The 21,800-nt window shown below is 46.2% G+C and overlaps 1 protein-coding gene and 1 long non-coding RNA gene across 5 annotated transcripts in view; one reads left to right on the forward strand and one right to left on the reverse strand.

Annotated features, from left to right (window-relative positions):
* The window catches only part of FBXO34 (F-box protein 34), a 40,572-nt gene extending 24,434 nt beyond the window's left edge, over positions 1-16,138 (reverse strand). For 2 of the 4 annotated variants that reach the window (XM_072863677.1, XM_072863676.1), the window contains exons 1-2: positions 15,998-16,131; positions 1,026-1,104 (exon numbers count right to left, since the gene is read on the reverse strand). The gene's annotated coding sequence lies outside the window, so the exon portion shown is untranslated. Of the gene's footprint in view, positions 1-1,025; positions 1,105-15,997 lie in introns of all 4 variants that reach the window. The other 2 variants (XM_072863680.1, XM_072863678.1) reach the window with 2 other exon arrangements.
* A 62-nt stretch (positions 16,139-16,200) lies between these two features.
* Positions 16,201-18,488, forward strand: LOC140653134 (uncharacterized). The gene is made up of 3 exons (XR_012043020.1): positions 16,201-16,739; positions 16,943-17,139; positions 18,389-18,488. It is a non-coding gene; the product is annotated as an uncharacterized lncRNA (long non-coding RNA).
* The last annotated feature ends 3,312 nt before the right edge of the window (positions 18,489-21,800 follow it).

The raw sequence follows: 21,800 nt of genomic DNA on the forward strand, positions 1-21,800 counted from the left end.
ATTAAACTGTTTCAACAACATTAAGCAAGTCGAAGGGTTCTCAGCGTGCTTACAAGACCACTGAGAAGTTCTTTAAAATTAAAACAAGAAAGTGCCCTTGCAAAGCTCTGAAACCAGAGAGCAAGTTTCCCCACCCCAGAACACCACCTGTTTAAAAGATATAGGATACCTGCAAGATGTCTGCTTATCCACGGATAAGAAAAGCTCATCACGACGACTGTTCCTGTCTTAAAGTCATGATCAGCCCCTCCTCTGTCTAAGAGGGGAATTTTCATACTGAAGCACCTTGCTTGGTCAGCTGTAACCTGCATTCCCCTTGTTTGCTTTTGAGATGTGCATTAGTCAGCTTTCTCCTTCACAACCTGATCGTGCCTCTGCATGATCATACACTGAAGTCATGTCCTTGAGTCTGTGACATCAGTCTGTTGCCATGGTAATGTACACGGCAGTCCAAAATTCAGTATTATGGCATCACTGCGGGATCAGACAGCGGAGCAAGCCAATGCCTGAGAGCTGGTTAATGCAGCACAAACAGCTAAGGCATTTCAATCTAAATGTTAAAGTGTAACTGCACTTTATCATGATATTCTTCATAAATACAGCTAGAAGCCTCTCGTCAAGAAAGACAATCCAGAAGGTCATTAAATTGAAGACAAACAGGCAAGCCCTCATGCGTCACTAAAAAGAAGGGCAGTATGTTTCCAAGGATGGCCACCAAGTATGAAGAAAGCTTAGCTCAGCTCTCTGAATAGAAACCACCATCTGTTCCTAAGGCAACACCAGACCTGCCTAAAGAGATCGTTCACAGAGAAACAGGCATGGCCCCCTGGCACCCCAGATCAAGTGCTGGGTTGCACACAGTTTTTCTGGAAATCAGAGACCAGAGCGTCACAGCACTGTCACCCTTTTGGAAGGGACAGCATTACATAAGACATGGTTCTTCAATTTCGAGCTTTGAGGCAAAAAAATCAGTGCTTCATTAACCCAACCTATAACAAAGCCATGTAGTTAAAAAAGGGTGGTACCTTCAGAGAGTTGTTATTCCATGTAGGGTTAGACATTACAGTTCTGTAGGTTTCTTGCACACTCACGAGAATGGCATTTCTGAAGAGCAAAAGGGAAGGAAAAAGGAAATTAGTTACACATTAACAGTGTTACAACTACTAACCAGCTCTTAAAACCCAAAAGACCCGGTTTGCCCAATGCCAAGGGCATGCGGGAACAACAATCGATGCATGGCTGACATGGGGAGCACCACCAATTTGAGAAGGTCTTCAGTGCTGACTGACCGAGTACACCCCGAAAAGAGTCCAGCAACCAAAGTCGAAGGTGGCTGCCCTGCCACAAGGAATCCCACTGGGTGGCTGGCCAGAAGCCGCTTTGGCACCGTGCGAGCCCAGGCTGCAGGGACAGCAAAGAGGAGAGACCACAGAGCTCTCGGTAGCCATGCTGGACCCCAGTCTTTACCTGTTCCTCCATTCTCATCAAGCATATGTGTTTAGGGGTCTGCATGCGGATTTCCCAGTCACTGCTCGAACACCCAAACTCCTCAAGCCCCTTGAGTGCCATCGCTTCTGCGTGTTGAGCCTCCACGTAAACCCAGCCACTCCCCGTACGCTTGACTAGTTTTAGTTCACCTCCTTCCGCTTTCTCTTATTAATCCACACGTCTCCTATAACTCACTCAACACTTCCTTCTGCAAAGCTGACCTCCATCCTTCCTATAACCTCAGGCGCACCCACAATTTCTTAACAGTGCCATTAACGAGCTGCAGGCACAACAAGGAACATTTCACGTCCTCTACACGGATGTAACCCTCACCCCCTCCTAACCCTTCCACCCAGGTCCCTGGCTATAATTACCCCATGCCATGTTATCTAATACCGAACGCAAGCCCCAGGGCTGGGAACCATTGTTTATTTGTCTCTGCAACGCCACACACCCCAGTGGTGTTGTATAAGTAAATTCCACAACCTGTTTGAGCCTGAGCTTGATTCAGACCTGAATTATACCAGTTTCTAAATGACTGGTGCGAATACGTTCACTTGCTCCCTATTCGCTTTAGCAATACCAGCTTACGCAATCAGCCACCGCAGGCAGCTCCAGTGCCAAACATCACGACAGCTAATTGCTCCTACGGACCACAACTGCAGAGAAAACAAAAATTAAATCCCTCTACTTTTAAATGCAAATTGCACATTATAAAGGGAAGAAGAGAGAGGCAAGATGCACACTGCTCTCGTCATTCAGGTGTCCTCACGCTAAGTTCCACGTGCCAATGTCACCTCTCAGCTGCCAAAGCATCCAGGCTTTGCCCCAACCTCAGCCCTTAAACACTCAGTGGGTTGCCCAGTTGCAAGTCTGAAGTACCACGGGGGCTGAGATTCTGGAGGCAACTCTAAGCCAAATGGATTTCAGAGCAACATAAAGCCAGCAGGCTTCATCTCCATGGAGCTCCTGCAACATAACATAGGCTGAACAAGTTACTCAGGGCAGAGGTCTTACTTATTAACTACCTAGTAAATTCAGATTAAAGTCAGACAGCTTTTTCCCCCTCCCTCACATAAAGATCAGATGCTATCCAGCCCCGAGGAATCAATCCGGCTTCTGCAATAAGGAAAACTTGCTCACAGCTACATGACACCACACACAACCCATAGGATTGTGGCCCTTCATGTACTCACTAAACTTTTTCCCCAGAAAAGTTTCTAGTACCAGATAATTTGCCTTCCATTCATTTTCTATAGTCAAGATGGACCATAACTAAGCACTGGATATCGAAGCACATGAGTAGTCCCAGTGCACCCATCCCAGCTTATGGACACACCAATGCAAAGACCTGTGGACACTCATCATCTACCCTCCCCGTCACGTATGCCGATTCAAGCAACCATACGTTGCTTCAGAGGGGCGATCAAACCCCCAAGCCAAACACAAGAAAGAGAGGAAGGAAGTACTGAGGCACACTTCAACCATTAAGAGTTAAATAAAGGCTGGAGAAGAGCCAAGGCTGGGTGGCTGCCGTGGAAGCTTGGTTAACAAACTTGAAGAGGAGAAGTGGAGCATGGGGAAGGCAACTTCACCATCCCAAATGGCCACAAGAGCCTTGTCACAGAATCACATAGGTTGGAAGAGACCTTTAAGATCATCAAGCCCAACCGTAAACCTGACACTACCAAGAGCACCACTACACCATGTCCCTAAGCACCTCAGCCAAACGACTTCTAAATACTTCCAGGGATGGCGACTCAACCACTTCCCTGGGCAGCCTGTTCCAATGCTTGATAACCCTTTCAATGAAGGAAAGTTTCCTAATATCCAGTCTAAACCTCCCCTGGCGCAACTTGAGGCCATTTCCTCTCGTCCTATCACTTGTTACCTGGGAGAAGAGACTGACCCCACCTCTCTACAACCTCCTTTCAGGGAGTTGTAGAGAGCGATAAGGTCTCCCCTCAGCCTCCTTTTCTCCAGGCAGCTTGCACAGAGGGGTGACATTGTTAACTTGCACAGACCCAAAAGCAATTCCAAAACACTAAGCACAGCGCTGGGAAGGCAAACAGACCATTTTGAGACGTAGGATTAACTTTTTTACTGGAAAAGGGAACGCAACCGCACACAACCGTTCAACAACTAACAAAGCAGAATCTATCACTGTGGGTTTGAGACATGTGAGACACCATTTTATCAGGCAGCAGTCCACCTCAGCACAAAAGATGCCAAGCTCTTGCTCTAAGCAATGGTGTTTACCTTCAACGTAAGCATACAGGTGGAGGACCTTCACCCACTCGTAGGAAGGAGCTGTGCTTTGCAGACCCTTCCTCACTACCCAGCTGAACCTCCTGTCCATAGGTGAGTCCCTTTCCACCTATATTACCCTCAGAGCAGGTTGATCAGCATGAAAAAAAAGTTACTGCAGCCCATCCTTTAGTTTCTTTTCCCTACAAAGGCAAGGCCCCAGACCTCTTCAAAAAAGGCAGTGGGGCATCCATGCTCCCACACGAGACTCATGTGTCCTACAACCTTCTCCCAAAGAAACCGTGGCTAAGAACAGGCTGGGCTGGCTTCCCCAGAGGGCTAGGGGTCAAGCAGCCCTGCTGCCAGATAATGCTCCAGGCATGAACCTCATTTTTATTCAGGCAATACCCAATCCAACTTGCCAGCCTCCTGTCCCTGCAGTATCAAGGGCTAAAAATGGATCCAGGAGTCAGATCAGCTACAGATTTTCACAGGAATAAAGTATCTTCTCCCATACAAACAAATAAAAACCTCCTTAAAAAAAGGTGATGCAGTTTATCTCATTAAAGAAACTATATTGTTCTTATCAAAGCATGGATCCACTCCAGTGCACGATGCACAGGCCAGTTTGCAATGCATGTTTGGGTCTTTCCCTCTGAAAGCCACCCTATAAATGCAAGACCCAACTAAGGGGCCTTGTACTCTTTAATTCTTTCAAATTCACCATCACTTCACCTGAAGTTATTCCAAGAGCTTAATGCTGCACTTGGATCCATACCAAGTCACTCTACATGATCAACCCTACTGGCCAAGTTACAACCAACACAACCAAGCCCAAACTTACAAAAACTATCAACATTTAAAAAAGCATATTACATTTTCTTTCCCCAAGATGTTTTACCCGTCAACAAATATCTGTCTTAGTGGGCTACCATCCTCCCATCATCCTGACTTGAGTTACTGTGCTTACAGCAAAAAGGAGCGAGAGCCAAGAGCGCTCTGCCTGGAGTCCACGCAGAGCCCGCAAGAACAGACCCCCTCTGGGGCAGCGACAGTCGAGTTCGATTTAATGCGAAAACAAACTACTTTTCCATTCAAGTCAAAAGCAGAGACAAAGAATTGTATGTGGCTCAGACTGCACAGTCAGCTGTCTTTTTAGGAACAGATCAGATTTAACAGTTCTATTGCAGTCCAGAAAAAAGCCTGACAAGAGTTTAAGCTTTGCCCAGTACTACGCTATGCAAAATCCAGGCACTCGTCTGTGGTGCTCTCGCGGCCTTAAGCCAGTACCTCAAAATCATCATCCTTCAGAAACACCAGTTCCAAGAAGGCATTTTATCAGGATTCAACCTGATGCACAAATGCACTTTTATCCTCTTTCAAAGACAGACAAAAACCCTCTCTGAAGCTCTGCCCAATAATTCTCTTTTGCATCATATGGGTTGCATCTAAGGCCATGTCTCGGGAACCAAAACCATGCAATTCTGCTCCAAACTGGTCAATGTGACCACTCTCACTGCAGGGACTCGTACTCTGAAGCAGCAGACTTGGTAGCAGAGGTGTGCTCGGGCTGTTTTACTTGACTATTGAGGGCCTAATGCAGACAGAGAAACTAATTAACAGGTATCACTATAGAAAGGAAATATAATCTAAACGCTCATTGGTTTATATCTAAACCCTTTGAGACATTTAACATAAAAGCTAAACAGATCTTCACCTGGCAAAGTACCTGGAGAGCCTTCAACTGAAGCTGCCAGGTAAGGGAACGCAGTATTTTAGGGTACTTTTGGTACATACACTGGGGACGCACCTCCAACACACACAAAGCCCAGAGAAGCATCATGACAGCTGAAAAAAAAAAAAAACCAACAAAAAAACCCCCCATACTTTGTCCTGGCTAACATTCACATAACGAAATTACAGTTTCACTCCAGGGTAAAAGGAAAAAGCACTTAAGTTTTGTTTAAAGTGCTGCAAGCCACACCACTTATCTGCTATCAGAGCAGACTGCAGGGCTGCTCCAATGATTATTCAGTAATGAAGTAACTGGAATTGGAAGGTATGCAATTAGTCCCATCTCCTCTTCCTCCTTCCCCCCTAAAAAGAAAAAAACCAGCACAGACGTTATCGCCTCTCCCTCTAGCTCTGCTCCCTCATCACTTAAAATACCTACAAAGCAAACTAGGGCTGTCGCTTCCAAGCTGCTAACAAGCCTGGCTTAGCCCTGACTGGCAGCAAAGGGGATATTCTCAGCATCTCCCCAGAAGAAAGTTACTGGTTTACTTAATGGGATGTTTTCTCAAGTACCCACACACATGCATATATTAAGCTTAACACGCCTGCATTTAGCTGTTCCAGTAAAAGCACACCAGTTTTCAGAGGAAAAAAAAGCATTGCTGTTCCTACTAGCTTTAAGTTAAAGCGTCTCTCACTAATCCTCCTGGGCACGGCCACTGTGAAGTGAATATATTAAACTCAGGACACAGGTATCGCTTGCTGGCACTCTGTCTGGCTTTACTGACTCCAGCCTGAAAACGCTGGCTCATGTTACCTGAGCAATTTGCACCCTACCTTCCCTTCAAGAGTTGCACTTTATGTTTGTAAAGTGGTATATGCAGCTCCCTCCATAACTGCAGCTAATACACGGAAGACACAGACAAGCCCCAGACACCCCAAAGCCAAATGACAACTCACAGTAAATCCCTGCTTCCAAACTGCAATTCTGGTAAAATATACATTTACTTATGCTCAAAAGCTCACCCATCCTCCCCTCCACCCCAGCGATACCAGTTGGTCTAATTAAAGACATGCCTTCTCCCAACAGCCTTTGCCTCACGTATACCCCAGTAAAGTTTCTGTATCTGTAATCACCAACTTCTACATTTACTTTTTTTTTTAAATCTCCAGGCTTCTTCAAATGGAAAGCAGCCTGACAGACTCCTCCGTCTTTAACTGTCTTTGTCTGCCTGGACAGCCACCTGATGAAAAACAATTCCTTGCTGGCACGCTGTGACCCAAGGAACACAAGGGAGGGCCGGGAGATAGGGGGGAATCCCCCAGCCCTAAAAAAATAATTTTTAAAAAATACCTTACAACTAGCATTAACGCAGCTAGCAACATCAATGAACTTGCTCTGTACAGCTCCACAATGTATGCAACAATTTTACACTCGGATTAAGTTTCTTGACTTTTTTCCCCCCCAAGTTAAGTTCTTCCCAACATCTTAAAAATGTTTTTCCAAAGACAAAGGGCCCACCACCGCACGACACGCTGGTGCCTTCGCTTCCTTGGATTCGGTCAGGCCAGGGATGAAGTCGCGTTAACTTCACACAATTCGTACACAAACCTTCCCTCGCTGGCTACACCTACTGATCCAAAAGAGGGAAAAGTGAGCAGAAAAAAAATCACTTTTTCAGGGAAGAACAGTACGCAGAATGCTGCAGAGACATTTGCTACAAAGTTATGTAAACTACTACTATTTATCCTACAATTTACCCTGAAGCCTACAGCTGACACATCAGCGGACACCATTTGAACAATCCCATAAACTGTTAAAGCGTAATAAAGCAATCATTAGGAAAACTGGTTTAGTCCCCTGTAAGCGGCACCCCACGCACCATCGGTGGAGGGAGCACAGGCTGTAGAGCTGCGTTAAAAGAGAATTCCCAGCCACTTGTACCAAAGCCACATCTCCAACTGCTTCTGCTGCAAGACCAATTCAAAACAAGTTATTCTACATTTTAATATGACTACATCTGCAGTCCTACTGCATCTAAAAAAAAATTCATAAGCATTTTAAGAGAAATACAGGGATTTTTTTCTTAACACCATGGAAGATGGATTCATTGCTATCAGTAATCCTCCCACAGCCCAAATTTCAGAAGTGGTAGCACATTTACTTAGATTTCAGATGCATAAACAAGCACGCTTTGCATCACTTCATTCATGTTTTTATTAAGATAACGTTACCTCATTAAAAAAACGACGGTAGAGTGCCATCCTTCTTTAGAAAGGAAAATAAATGGGAAAAAAGTGAGAAACCAACAGTCTGTCCCCCCACTTGATGGCAAGCTCTGGTGCCCTCATGGTTAAACCAAGGTCTAGAAACCCATTTCCAGAGGGCTGGCTTTCCTTAAAGGTTTGGTTGGGGGGGGGGGGTGTGTGGCGGTGTTTGTGCTTGGTTTTTTGGAGGGGGGGGGGTTGTTTGTTTTTTTTTTTTGAGTTCACTTACCAAGTCTCTGACATTTGTCTCAAGCTACCATACCTTGCACACCCTGACTGTTCAGCAGCGGAATGCCCAGGGCACAAACGCCCTGCACAGGGACAGACAGGGACAGCACAGGGACACAGCAGGCGGTCAGGAAGGCAAATGAAGGAGAAAATCGCTGTCACAGCGATAGGCAGCGATACCAAAGCAAGGGCAGCCTAGTAGCAAGAGGATAAGGTGCAGTTCTGCACACGTGTTTACAGGGAGCTTCTCTCAACCTCAGGAGTCAGGACAGGAGCAAGCACAAAAGGTCTGAAGACCTAAATACATGAAGACTGCAGTCCCAACGCCACAGTGGAGGCTTCATGATGGAAGGGATTTTCACGCTTTGCAATAAAGACTTAGGCGAGGCAAAGTTCAAAACAAAGACCTCAATGAAGAGCTTTATAAATCAAAAGGGAACGGGGTTGCCTCTGGAAGCACGTGAGCCAGTGAACACAAACCTCAATTCAACGCTAGCTACTATCACTCGATACACAGCAAGTCCTGTTTGAACCAAGCGTCCAAACTCTTTTTTAAAATATAGCCTCCGGTATGACACGTTGCAGAAAGCCAAAGCACAGGCGCAAGCCATGAGTTAGTCTTTGAAGTTTAGATGCAATAGAAAATTATTTCACCTACCTAGATGCAGAAGGATAGCTGCTGCCTTTGATGCTACAAGAAATTTTGGTCTTAAAACTGCCCAAGGACTTCAAATTGCTTGCTGGGCTGCACAGTGGCAACACCCAAGCCTACACATACACACGAACATAATTATGCCTGGTCTAGACTTGGGGTGAAAAAGAAAAAAAAAAACATCTTTTCAGTGATGTTAGCATGCAAAGAAAATAATAGCATGTACAAAGAAATCTCTAGAGTGACTTATGAGCAAGATTTTATGCTTGGCTTTCTGCCAATTAGAGAGGAATTAAAGAGCCTAGCAATATAACCCTGTTCATCCCAAGGAAGAAACTGCATTCTTAAGTGATCAACGGAATAAGAGGGAGGAGGAAAGAGGGACAAAGACACAGGACTGCAACTGCACATAGCAAAATAGGAAGTTTCTGATGGTCCTGAGACAGAAAGCGGACTAAGATCGTAACACAGAAAGAATAGTTCAAATTTAAAAATTAATCCAGTGTATTGCATCCAAAAGAAAATTAGCCAGTAAATAACAGCATTCCAATAAAGCAGAGAGTATTTTTTTTATTATAAAATTCCAACCATTTTAATATTTTACAGATTATGCGCCTCCCCCGACTGCCAACCAGCAAAACCAATAAAAGGAGGAGGTAACATGAACAAAAGCAAACCAAGTGGAAAAGGCATGGCTAGACACCTTGAGAAGCTGAAAATGTGTCAAAATCCAGCCTTTTAGTAAGAGAGAACATTTAGTAGCGATCTGCAATGATGATTTTAAGCTCCAAAGAGTCTTGATATAAGAATTCACATCATGAGACCAGCTTTTAGCAGAATTAGGACCAGACTTGACATGCCCCAGTTTCCCCAAGGTTACTTTTTGAAAACCGTCTACACCTGAAATATTTCAAGTGCTCTTCTCACACTGCAGAAGAGCAACCAAAACCTAGCTTTTAATTTTACTGTTTTAGCATTCATTTTACGAGAATTTAATTTCAACACTTTTTTTTATTTGAATGACAGAAGGAATGTTGCATTAGATTGCAGGTTGAAAGTTACTGGCAATGGCAGCAAGCTGCTGTTATATATATGTATAAAGTCATTTCAAGGAGGAAAAAAAACCCACACTACTGAAGCTTACTAAATCAAAGCTTGTGAAACACCAGAAATACAAAATGACCTAGAAGTAGCTTAGGAGTTGCTAGGGACATTTAAAGTTAATAAAATTCTAACTTAAATGGCTGCCGCTTAGGTTTGCCAAAATATCATGCAAATTTCCAAAGTTCATCCATAGTAATTAGCACAGCAAAAAGCGGGTCCCAAATAAGTGAGGAAGTTAGCCTCGCTCTTATTTTTCCAGCAGATGGAATTAGCTGCGTGTGAAGTTATTTTTTGCAATCAGAGATTAAACATATTATCCTGCATATTAATTCTGCAAGTACAGCATATTGGACACATGCATACATGGCATCAGGAATATGCCCAAACCAACCTGAATCCTCCTTTCCATCATTCTAAACAGGACACTAAAGAGGCTGGGGGAGGGTTTACATATTTAATACTTCATTTTTCAAACGGATTAACTATCTGCCTACAATTTAGCTGAAACCAGTTCTCTCAAAGTACATTAGCGTTAACAGCCCAAACAGGTTTTTCCGAAGAAAAATGTCTGCCTTGACTAAAAAGACATCCTCTTGATGTGCTAATTGACAGATCACAAAAAGTCATCCAAATTGCAAGTTCAAACAACGTGCATAAACTGAAAGTCTCCTGTTTGTGCCCATTACTTCTCCAAAACTTGGTTTACAGGCGTCTCCATCCCATATTGTATATCACATACCGTAACACACAAATCCACCTTTTCTATTCCTATTACTGATGTGTCACTTCATGCTGCGAATGATCCAGCCTTCTCCTAAGCCCTGTTATTCTCAAGCTACCTGCAGCAACGCACTGAGCGATGGCTGAACTGCACGCGTGCCCTTGACCAACATACTCCACCTGCGTTCCACATTCTGAATTTAGTTTCTCTTAAAGCACTCAAGCCAAGAGCTGCCCCAGTATAACAAGTTACTCTCAAAGACGTTGAAAGACCCAGCAACTTTTCTCAGTTGCATGCCCGCGTTAACCTTGGTATTTATATCGTGCTTATAGCAGCACAATCCGTGAAGATGTATGCCAATGCAGGCACCCAGTCTAGGGGGCAACCCACCTAGCAGCACCTCCTATTGTGAGCATCAGCACATAAGTCTTGAGAAAGCACAGGGAGGTCAACTAAAATCAGAGCTACTGCACCCAACATGAAGAGAGAGGATAGGCTTCTTGTGCTGGACAGACATCAGCTTCCGAACAGAAAGGCAGCAAAGGAAGTGAAAACAAGGCGCAAGTCTTGCTCTACGAACATTGCTTTGTAGCTCCAAGTAGCCCAGAAAAGGTTTCCAGAACCTGTGTGCTACAAAAAGAACCCAAAAGCTACGTAATTAAAGGAACGTAGGGAGGGGAAAGTAAAGTTTAACTCTAATTTAAAGTCAAGTAAGTGACACACTGGATCGAATACTACTAATCAAAATTGTGCAAATTAAAAGTAGACACACTAAAAGCAGTAGAAAGCCTGCCTAGAACAAAATGAGAATTCTCATACAAAAATACTTCTGTGGCCAAATGAAACACTGAGTTTAAGTAAGAAAGCAAGCACTTGTACCTATCGTGCTCTTCCCCCCCCTTCTCAACTAGGGAGTCTCATGTATCTCAAAGCAATCAAAAGAAAGCATTTCCATTTTTAAAGTGAGAAAAGCTGCAAAAAGTGAAAGCTCTGTCTGGCACGAACAAATAATATTTGAGAAATCAAAAGGATATTCTCCAAATTAGGGGAGGGATGAAAACAGTTCTGAATAAGTTACTTTGCATAGCCCAGTTCATGCTAAAACAGTTCTGTAAATCCCATGGTAGTTCAGATGATTTCCATTCTTAGAACAAAAAAAGCTAGATCGAACATTAGCAACATTAATTGTGTGATATGACCTGAATGATGCAAGAACAAGTAGTTAAGTGAACCACAACATCTGCTGAATTTTTAATCACTAGCTGTTTTGCTGCAAGGCAGAAGATCATCGTATATTAGCTCCCAAGCACTGCACAGAATGACACATTAGGACAGCAAGATTTTAACTGGCAGAAATCCAGCCTCCATGCTACCTAAGTGCCATTACTTCGCTATGAACTGCAGACATAGCAGCTTCTAAAGCGGGAATACTTTTTTTTTTTTAATCATATGGAAAAGAACACTATTTTCTGCATCCCAAGGTATCAGGCAGCCATTTCTGAATAATTTTGGTTTTTAAAAAAGCTGACATTTTCTTAACAGCCATTTACGCATCCCTCTGTAGTGTATTTTTACTCTCAAAACAGCATTAAGTAGTCACGTGGCTGCCCAGCAGCAACTCACTACAAAAGAGGTAGCTGAACCTCCGTGTAGGAAAGTGATCTATGTAAACATTCATATTACCTCTGTACTACAACTGGAGGTGCAACTGCAACATGTTTAGGCACACCTGAGCTATATTTAATCCACCTGCCTCTGATACCCATTGCAGTGACACTGCAGACACCGAGGTTTTATGACGAAGCGGCTGTCCAAGCGAGTACCGTTGATGGGAGTCAAGCCCACCCTATACCAAAGCCAGTCCTGCTGTGATTTCTCTGCTTTTGATACCCAAAATAGCTAGATTAAAACCAACCACCATGCCTAGAGTGGTAAATACATCTCCAGTTACACTCTAGGCATAAGACTGCAACAACAGGATTAGCAAGCGATACAGCAGATATTCCCTTTCCACAACAGGACAAAAAAAGAACAGTTATTTGGGGAATAAACACAAATTCCACAACTACAAATGCAAATTCCAAATACAAATCCCACAACTACAGCCAGAATCTGCACTACGGGCAATTATCCCGATTCATATTTTAGGGGTGGAAAAAAAAGGACAACATCCATACATTAAAAAAAAGTCTGTCACAGTGACTTTAATAGACTCTAAGTTTAATAAGTTAATGGAAGCAAAATAGCTTAGAAAACAAAACCAGTAAAATATGGTACAAATAAAAACTGAGCAGCCACACATACCAAAGCAGCATTCCTATACCCTCCGTACTGCAGAGCCTACAAAGCTGGGAAGTTGATCTCTAACCAGCAACTTCCACTAAACTAAGATCTCCTTCAAAGGCTTAAATGTATGGATAGGAACATCTAGTAATCCATCCCATGACCAAATAACCCACAAGAGCCAAAAAAAGCAACCGATGGGGACAAGAGAGAGATGCATGCTTCCAAAGCTGCATTATCTTTAATCATAGGCTTAGGACCAGTCCTATGTTTTCCTTACAGACTCAACTACCAGGTACAAGAAAAGTTGCTGTCTTCTCTGAAACCAGGTATCAAACCTGCAACGAGAATACCAAAATATGCCTTATCTGCTGGTAATAAAGCAACCGGTGTTGGAGGATTATACTGGATTGCTTGTTTTGTTATGCTACAGGGCAGCGAGAAGTGAAAATAACACATTATGATGAACTTGTTGACACCTGGAACCTCAAGGACAGTTAGCACCTAGGTAGTATCGTGAGTCTACTACAGAGTATTCAACTTCACAGCATCAGAAATCGACCTTGGCTCCTCTGTACCCTAAAACCGGAGCCCTTCCTGGCACGGGAACTACAGGTCAGTCTCTACGAATGCACGTTCTCACTGGTAGCTGCTCTTCAAGCCGGTGGAGAGCTCACCAATGCTGTGGTACGCATCCGCAGCATGCTACGAGCCAAGCTTCCAATTTTAAGGGACATATAAAGATGTTTTATACGCCTATAAGAAAATCAGTTGCAGCTTAGTGCTTGACAAGTCACTCACACTTCTTCACGATCCTTATCTACACAGAGAAAAGATTTTAAAGAGCATTTAGTGCAAGTGAAATGTACACAGCTTCCTCCTCAACCTCTGCTTGTTCTCCAATTAAATATGAAAGAGACAACTTAGTCATACAGAGCGTGCAAGATGATTTTAAGACAGTGGTATTAAATCAAATCCCACAACTTTTCACACCTATTAAAATGGAACTTTGTCATTAGAAGGGGGGATTTTGATAAGCGCGATGCAATTAACAGACACCGCCTTTGTTACCAGGCTGCTCGTGATGAAGCCCAGAACTCCTTGACATTCCGTTTCTTTCCCTCAAAGGCTCTGCACTACAGCAAATTTATGGTTTTAACATGTAAGAGGAGAATTGGGAACGTTACCTTCAAAACCAGTCAATAAGGCTCTTTCACTCAGGCCTGGGGAAGGTGGGTGGCTGCTGGAAAGCAATACAAGGCGCTCCCTTCCCCCTCCCCTCAGGACCCAAAACCGCTGCATTCAAAACACTCCCATCCCCTGCAGCAAGGGATTAGCCATTTATTAAAAAGGAATCAAAACACTGTAAAAGGCTTCCAGTTAAGATTTCAAGGGCAAAAAAAAACCCCAACAAACCAAACCCAAAACCACGCAATGCTGGTGCAACTGGAGTCGCATTAGGAATTCTTCTGGGCACTGGAGAAGAAGTAGCTCAAATGTAAGCAGGATGTCACTTCTCCGGATGATGCTGTTCAAACAGCTCAAAAGGAGAACTAGATTTATTTTTTTTTAGTCGGTCATTTTGCTGCCTCCACGTTAAGCAGTAACAACATTAACAACCTACAGACATTTACAGGTTTAGACTTTGGACTTGCAAATCAACTGCCTACCTCCACGCTTTTTTTTTTTTTTTTGCTCTTCTCTAGGGGTGACAGACAATTATAATGGCCAATTATGTAAAACCTTTCATCCGAGAAAACACGAAGCGCTACACAAACACTCATTAAGACTCGCAACTCGAGTCTGCGCTGCACGTTAGTCGGTTCAAAGCTAGCCTGGATATCTCGAGCTACCAAAACTGGATACTGAGGGCCACGGCACAGCCAAGATAGCATGCAGCACAGCAGGGTTAACCACTTGAGTATTTACACAGCTTCACAGGCGGGTTTTACAGCCCGCAACGAAGCCCAAGCTGCTGTGGCGGTGCTTTACAGCCCCATCCAACCCGGTGATTTAAAAGCAGAGCGGAGAGACCTACGCTGCTGTTGGGCGTTGTACAAAGCACCTCGCAGGACAAGCGCTGGACCCACTTCTTGGGCTGATACAAGGAGATTTTTTCCAACTGGAAGCCACACGGCACAAGTCAGTAACCTCGGTTTACTGAAGAAATTAAAAGCTACACTTACTGTTTCGAGTAAGGCCTTGGAGGAAGTAATTTTGAGAAGAAATCACTTCCACCGTAATTGTACGTTTAACCTTCCTGAGGTTCTTACACCATCCCCGCATGAACACGTTATTAGAAGCATTATCTACAATATCTAATAATGATTACAGCTTTATTTTTGGATCATTGTTCATGTTTAGCAAGCTTCACAATCCGTCCTCTGCAAGGCTGATAGATGTATGAAGCACGGGGTTAGCCATGCAGCCAAACCCGTCAGGAAGTGACAGCACTCAGAAAAATCAAAATTTGGGGAAAAATACATGGGGTTTTTGTTTGGTTGGTTTTTTTTAAAGAAAAACCCTGCGTGCTTGCCCACAGGCCCACAAAGAGACCGTCACCCATAAAAAGCGGGGGGCTGGGAGGGGGCCAGGACGACCCCCGCACCCCCTAGACCCCCACTCCGGCCACGCGTGGGTCGGCCGCGTTATGCAACCGCCGGGGCGGAGAGCCGCTCCGCGACCCGCACGCCCGGCCTGGGCCGTGCGGAGGGGCCGGGACCCGGCACCCCCGGAGCGGTCCTTCCCCCACCGCCACCACCGCAGCGGGCTCACGCTGTCAGACCCGCCGGGCCGGGCCCGCCGGGAGGCGGGAAGGCCACGGGAGCGCTGCCAGCGGAGCCGGGGAGGGGGCACAACGGGGGAAGCACGGTAAAACCCCCCCAGGGAGGCGGCCCTCTCCGACACCGCGGTGCCCCGGCACGGGAGAAGGGTGCCGACGCGGAGGGGAGCACCGGGAGTAAAACAGAATAAAATAAAATGAAATAAAATAAACCCGAGAGAGGGCGGCCGGCGGCGGGGAGGCGCCGCGCCGGGGGAGCGAGGAGGCCCGGTGCCCTCCGCGGGGCCCGGCGCCGCGCAGCCCCGTCCGGCGGGCGGCCAGCGGCCCCTCGGCGGCCCCCGGAGCCGCCATGACCGGCCGGGAAAGCGGGCGGTGCGTGCGGGGCCTGCTGGCCGCCCACCTGCCCGCCCCAGCCCGCGGCGCCGAGCCGAGCCGAGCCGAGCCGCCTCCCCCCGCCCGTCCCGGCCCCGCCGCGCCGCGAGAAGCCTACCCGGAGCGGGGCCGGCCGCGCTCCCGCGGGGAGGAGGGGGCGTCCCGGCGGCGGGCTGCGCGGAGCCGCCAGGCTGGGCTCCGCTCGGCGCGGCGCGGCCGGATCCCCCTGTGCCCAGCCGCGGCGGCGGGAGGGGCCGCGCCGGCCGCGCCAATCCGCGCCCGGGGCGGGGCGGGGCGGGACGGGCCCGGGCCCGCCGGGGAGGGCCGCGGCACCGCCGGCCGCCCCCGCGCCGTGCCAGGCACCGCCGGGCGGGCGGCGCAGGGGCCGGGGGCCCGACTCGGGGCCTCGGGGGTCTCCTCCGGGCTCGGAGCGCTCCTCGGGGCCGCGGGGGCTCCTGGCCGCGGCCCTTCCCGGGCCCAGAGCTCTCCTCAGGGCCTCAGCGGTCTCCCCAGAGCGGGGCCGGGCCCGTGGGGTCCCGGTCAGCAGGTTCGAGGCCAGAGACGTTTCAAGGCAGACCCCGGTGCAGGGGACCGGCAGGGTCGAGGCCTCCCCGTAGTCCCCAGCGCTGGCAGGCGTGCGGCCCCCGCAGCCTTGCTCGCCCCGGTGTCTCCAGGCTCGGACCTTAATGCCGGGGTGCCGGCTGCTGTGAGGTTTAGTGACCAACGTGGCACTGAAAGCAACAGGGGTGCCAGCTCCCAGCCCACTGCCTGGCACCGGCGGCTTACAAGTGGATTGAATATGGTGATAACAGGCTAAAAATCTACACAGTCCTCTGCAGGAGGCCAAAGAAACTCATTTGGTAGACCTTCTGGCTTTAAAAGCTACTTAACTCCTGACTGCAGGGCCAAAAGAGCTGCTGGGAGGTTACTGGGAGTGTGAAGGGGTAGTCCTTCAGGGTACTGGAACCCCACCAGCGCAGTGCCAGCCTTGCCAGCTAGCTTGTTTGGCCAACGTTACCTCCCCGGCACAATCACTGAATATCCTTTGCCATCCTCTGCGCAGATGCTGCCCTCGACAGAGGAAAACATGACCTGCTGTTCCTGGTGTAGATGTATCCTAGGAGGCACGGCTGCGCAGCCCCTGGGCAGTGGTTCGTCACACAAGCATCACCCCAGCCATCTTCTCTGTGCCGTCCCCGCGAAGCCTTCAGCCTGCAGGGAGAAAGAGATGGGCACCAGAGAAGTCCTCCAAAAGCCAAGGTATTGAGAACAAGAGTGAAATGCAAAGGGAAGGCATTGGGAAAAGGGGAATTGAGTGGTGGCACCAGATGGTAGCTTGAGCCTAAGGGGTTCATGCAAGAAGGAGCCTTCCCCCTCAAAAGATTTCAGCAGTTCGTTTCTGCTTAGAGGGAAGCAGGGAGGGATGCAGGTCCCCGCAGGGGACCACAGATGATCCAGGCTGAGAGCAGGGCTGGCAAACCCAAAAGGCCTGGTTTCTCTGAGCTGCAGGAGGGCAGCAGTGGAGACACTACTTATTCTGCATAATGCAATATTGTGAGAAGATCCTTGAGACCGTTCTCAAGCTAAAAAGCAGTATAAGTGTGTCAGCACAGCACTGTGCCACAGTAGTCCTGACGAGGGGCAGAGCTAATTAGCCAAGATGCAGGATCACATTAACATGGCATCTCAGATGGCTGCGATGAATCTCCCAAAGTCTCTGGAGTCCCTGTTGGCTACGGCCGCTATATACAAAGACAAAGCGAGGACAGGAGGGAAGATAGAGGTAAAATGAGTTGCTGAAGGTCAAATAGCAGATCAGTGACAGGACGGAAAACAGAACCTACAGTTCCTCATCCCTCCAGTACTTTCTCCTCTGGACCGTAACAAAACCCCAGAACAACAACGGGATTTAGCTGCTGCTGACACAGTAGCTTCATGCGTTCCAGGGGAAAATTCTGTATTTTGGTATAGGACCATGGTGATTTGTTTGTGCACGTGGCAAAAAACCTTTTTACTAGCATGGTGCCACAGACTGACACACAAGATATCACCAGATGACTTGAAGGGGAATGAAATACATGCCCTGTCATATTACAAGAAGGCCCCACAACGGTACAGACCCAATCTTTTGTTGTAAGTTGATAAAGACAGCTAAATGCCATTTGCTGCTAAGTGACTTCTAATGATTAAATAACCTTTCTCCCCCCGCCCCCCAGGGCATTTAGTGATAATATAAGAAAGATTTTGTACATTGTTTAGCTTACATGGCCATCTGGCACTTTTGCATTTCTGTAGCCTTGAACATTAAAAAAACAATAGATAAAGAAAACCAGTCCTATCTTATCGGAGACCTGGAGAAGTTTAACTCTGTCAGAGTACATAGGATTAACCAAGTCATTATAGCTCTTTTATTGTTTCCATCTTAATTCAACGGTCATATTCCTCAAAGCTTTGCATTGTTGTACTCTCTAAACCAGGCTGTTCCGTATCGCCTTTGTATTTGTTTTAGCCGTGAAACACTTAACTCCAGCAGTCGCATCCAGCTTCCATACAAGATGTTCTGCTTCTGGGCAATGGAGACACAAAGGAGATGCATGCTGAGAAAAAATACATACAGGTTTTAAGCCAAAATAAAAAAATAAAATACTAGAAGTCTTGTCTAAGCTAGGGAAAAGGATGCTCATTTCAAATGAAAACGCAATGGTCCTGGCCTAACTCAATTAGAAACCTACTTAACACTGCTGAAACATCATCCAATACCACCGCACTAAGCGGTTTCTTCATCTGCTTTTGCTAAAGGAGATAAAAGTACAATTCACCCAAAGTAACCCTCTCCAAACAGTCCCTGGAAACAACAAAAAGTTCGGTCTCGGCAGGGGTTTATGGTTGAATCCAGCATTTGTTCTTGGGTTAATTCCCACTCCCTCTTCCCCATGGAAGAAAACCAACAGGGTTTGAGTCTGTTTGGAAACAAATGTGATTTCCTTCAGAATGTGGCTTTGGGCCTTGGAGGACGAATCCAGCTGCAGGATCCTTTCACTTGTAGTGCTAACGCAGGTTTTTGACTGAAATCTGTAACAGCAGGGAACATTCAGTGTAAACACACCGTAAATAACAGAGGATGTAACGATATGCTGAGATAAAAACTACTCAGGCTTTGTTTCCAACTGTACTTTGCATTATAACATTGCTAGTTTGCATTTCAGACTAGCTCTAGTGAAAGCTGGGAGCTTACAAATGTGCTACAACATCTAGCTATTAGGTATCAGGCTGCCAGAGTGCAATATAATACCCAGAGTCAGGTACCTCGTCTTTCTATTTATAGCCCGGAGAGTGTTAGACACCTCCCAAGGGCAAGTGGAACCTCCCACCTACAGAGCAGAGACCTGGTTGCAGGAAACATCAAACAAGGGGTGTATTAGACTTGCTTTGCATAGCCAGCGTGTAGGTGTTTCCATCAGCTCAGGATCCCGGGCCCACACATCTCATGTGTACGAGTCTATAAGCGCTCTTGAAGGAACAGAATGAGGTTACCAATTTCTTTTTAACACCGTGGGCTGCTTTTGATGTCATTTGTTGTATGGGCTGATCTAGGCAGTAGAGCAAATACCCAGGAAAGGGAAGACGCTCTCCAAGCTCATCCTGGTAGGAAAGTCCAAATGTGTCTCTCTCCTACCTGCTTGGACCATAGCCTCCTCCCCGGCTACAGGCTGAGGCATTACGGTTTGGTGGGTGGCTATCTAACACTCCTGTTAAAAACGTGCTACTGTGCAAAATGAAACCCAAAGAACAGAGCAAGAAAATGCAGCAGAAGGCTTCCCTGTGTTTCCTAGTTATTGTAAGAGAGGAATTTAGCTTCTGTTTTCTGCTCCTGTAATTTGTTCTGTTTTTTAAACTAGCGACCGCTTCAGATGAAAAGCATACGCAGAAGTGGGAACAACAGCCAATGCACCGTAATGGTTTTGCTGCACAACACTCGACCAAGAGGCTATCAATGAAATTTGGTAGGAGGACAACTCTGTGCCCTCTGCAGCATTGTGCTGGGCACCACATACAGCAGTTCGCCCACTGAGGCTTTTCTCTGACTCTGTGCAGTGGCAAATATGTGGGCTACAACTTTATAACTCCATTTGCCTGAACTTTCACCAAAACTATATTCAGAAATTGTAATTATTTCAGGGCTAAATTTGGAGATAGCTTTCCCTACATGCTCCATATTGCACTTCAGTAAGGTGTATTTATGCAAGGGTAGGAAGAATTACCCTCACAAAGAACAATATCCCATGTGAACGAATGAAGAGTAGAAAGAGCAAGTTAGCAGATTTCCACATAATGATCTCCTTGGTACAAAATGTATCCGGTAATGAGAGTTGTATTGTCAAGAAATAGATAAATTCAAATTGGTTTGCAAAGCTTCAGTGGCTAAAATGTAGGCATATTATCATAAAATCATCAGGACTGCATGAGAACGACATGGTTAATCTTTCAGGCGTGTATAATATCTGTACGGGATAATGAGTTTATATATTCCTATTGCTTGCTTATTAAATGGTATTATGTTTATTCCTCTTAACAAAATCAGCAGCAATCAGGAATTTGTCTAAAAAAAAATTATTACTGTGTTTTAAAGTGACATCGCAGTACTTTAAAATCATGGCATTATTCAAATACATCAAGACCCTTGCGGTGACCTAGATACTGTTAGTGGAAGATGTCACTGCAGCGCGTTAAGGAAACCCACTCTGGCTTTAACCTGCCTAGCTCAGGTAACAGCCAGAGAAGGTGCACGGCAGAGCCTGAGCCTGCCAAGGACCTGAGTCAGGTACTCAGGTTACCAGTCTGCCTTCAAGCGCGTGCTGCTGCATTATTGCTGATGTCGTTATTTGAGCTAGTGAGATTAAAGCCCCCGCTGTAGTGCAGCCACCCTTCCTAAATTCAGTATCAACATCCACGAGTGGGAATTAGCCAACACACCAGTCTAGATGCTCTGAGGAGCAAACAAGTATTGTTTCAGCATGAAGGAATCCTTCAGATTCAGGTATACAGTAAGAAAAAAATTAATTTTGGTTGGAAGGAAGACACTCCTAAACTAATCTTTTCCCTAAAACTTGTGGTTCGGCATGGCTCACATCATTGGACTATATCCTGATATCACAAGGTAGAACTGCTGAATGCCCTCAAATTCCGCTGATTTGGGAGAAAAAGGGGAGTAACACAAAGCAGCAAACACCGAGGACTGCATTGGATTGGAGTCTGTGGGCAGTGGCTACAAACATGAACTCTTGTAGCTCTGTTAATTGGATCTTTTTCATACCATTGGGGAACCTGGCAGCAGTCAATAACCTCCATAGTAGTCTTTTATTACCTACATAGTAAATCAATGATTGTAGGATCAGTTTGGACGGTCAGTGTTTGCGAATCTTTGCTGTAACCCCTGGCAATCCATACAGGGAACTGGGGGGTGACATTTCTCCGACCGGTACAACCCGTGATGCGCAGAGCCACTCTCCAGTGATGCAAGACTGATGGCTGCTGGGGGGAACAGCTCTGTGCTCTGACTGAATGGTCTTTAATCCCCTTCTTGCTGTCTTCATCCACTGTAATCGCATTTATATAAAAATTTACTGACATTTTACTGGAATGCCGTATGGAAGTCCTGCGTTTTCAGGCTGTTGGAAAGGTATGGTTGTCCTCCGCCGTTTACCATCACGCCTGCTGCTCAGCAGTTTCCTGTTTGGCTTTTTTCAAATGCCGTCTACATTTTTGCAGTGCCACCAAGTGGCTGGTTTCTTCATTAGTATTTTTGCATTTTAATTTCGCAGATTATAATTTATACACACACGCAGAACAAACCGTCTTGCAGATGAGAATCGCGTTAAACACAACCCACCCCAGCAAACCACAGGGTCGATACGATGCAA

Source organism: Ciconia boyciana, chromosome 6, assembly GCF_034638445.1.
Source record: "Ciconia boyciana chromosome 6, ASM3463844v1, whole genome shotgun sequence".
Lineage (NCBI taxonomy): Eukaryota > Metazoa > Chordata > Aves > Ciconiiformes > Ciconiidae > Ciconia > Ciconia boyciana.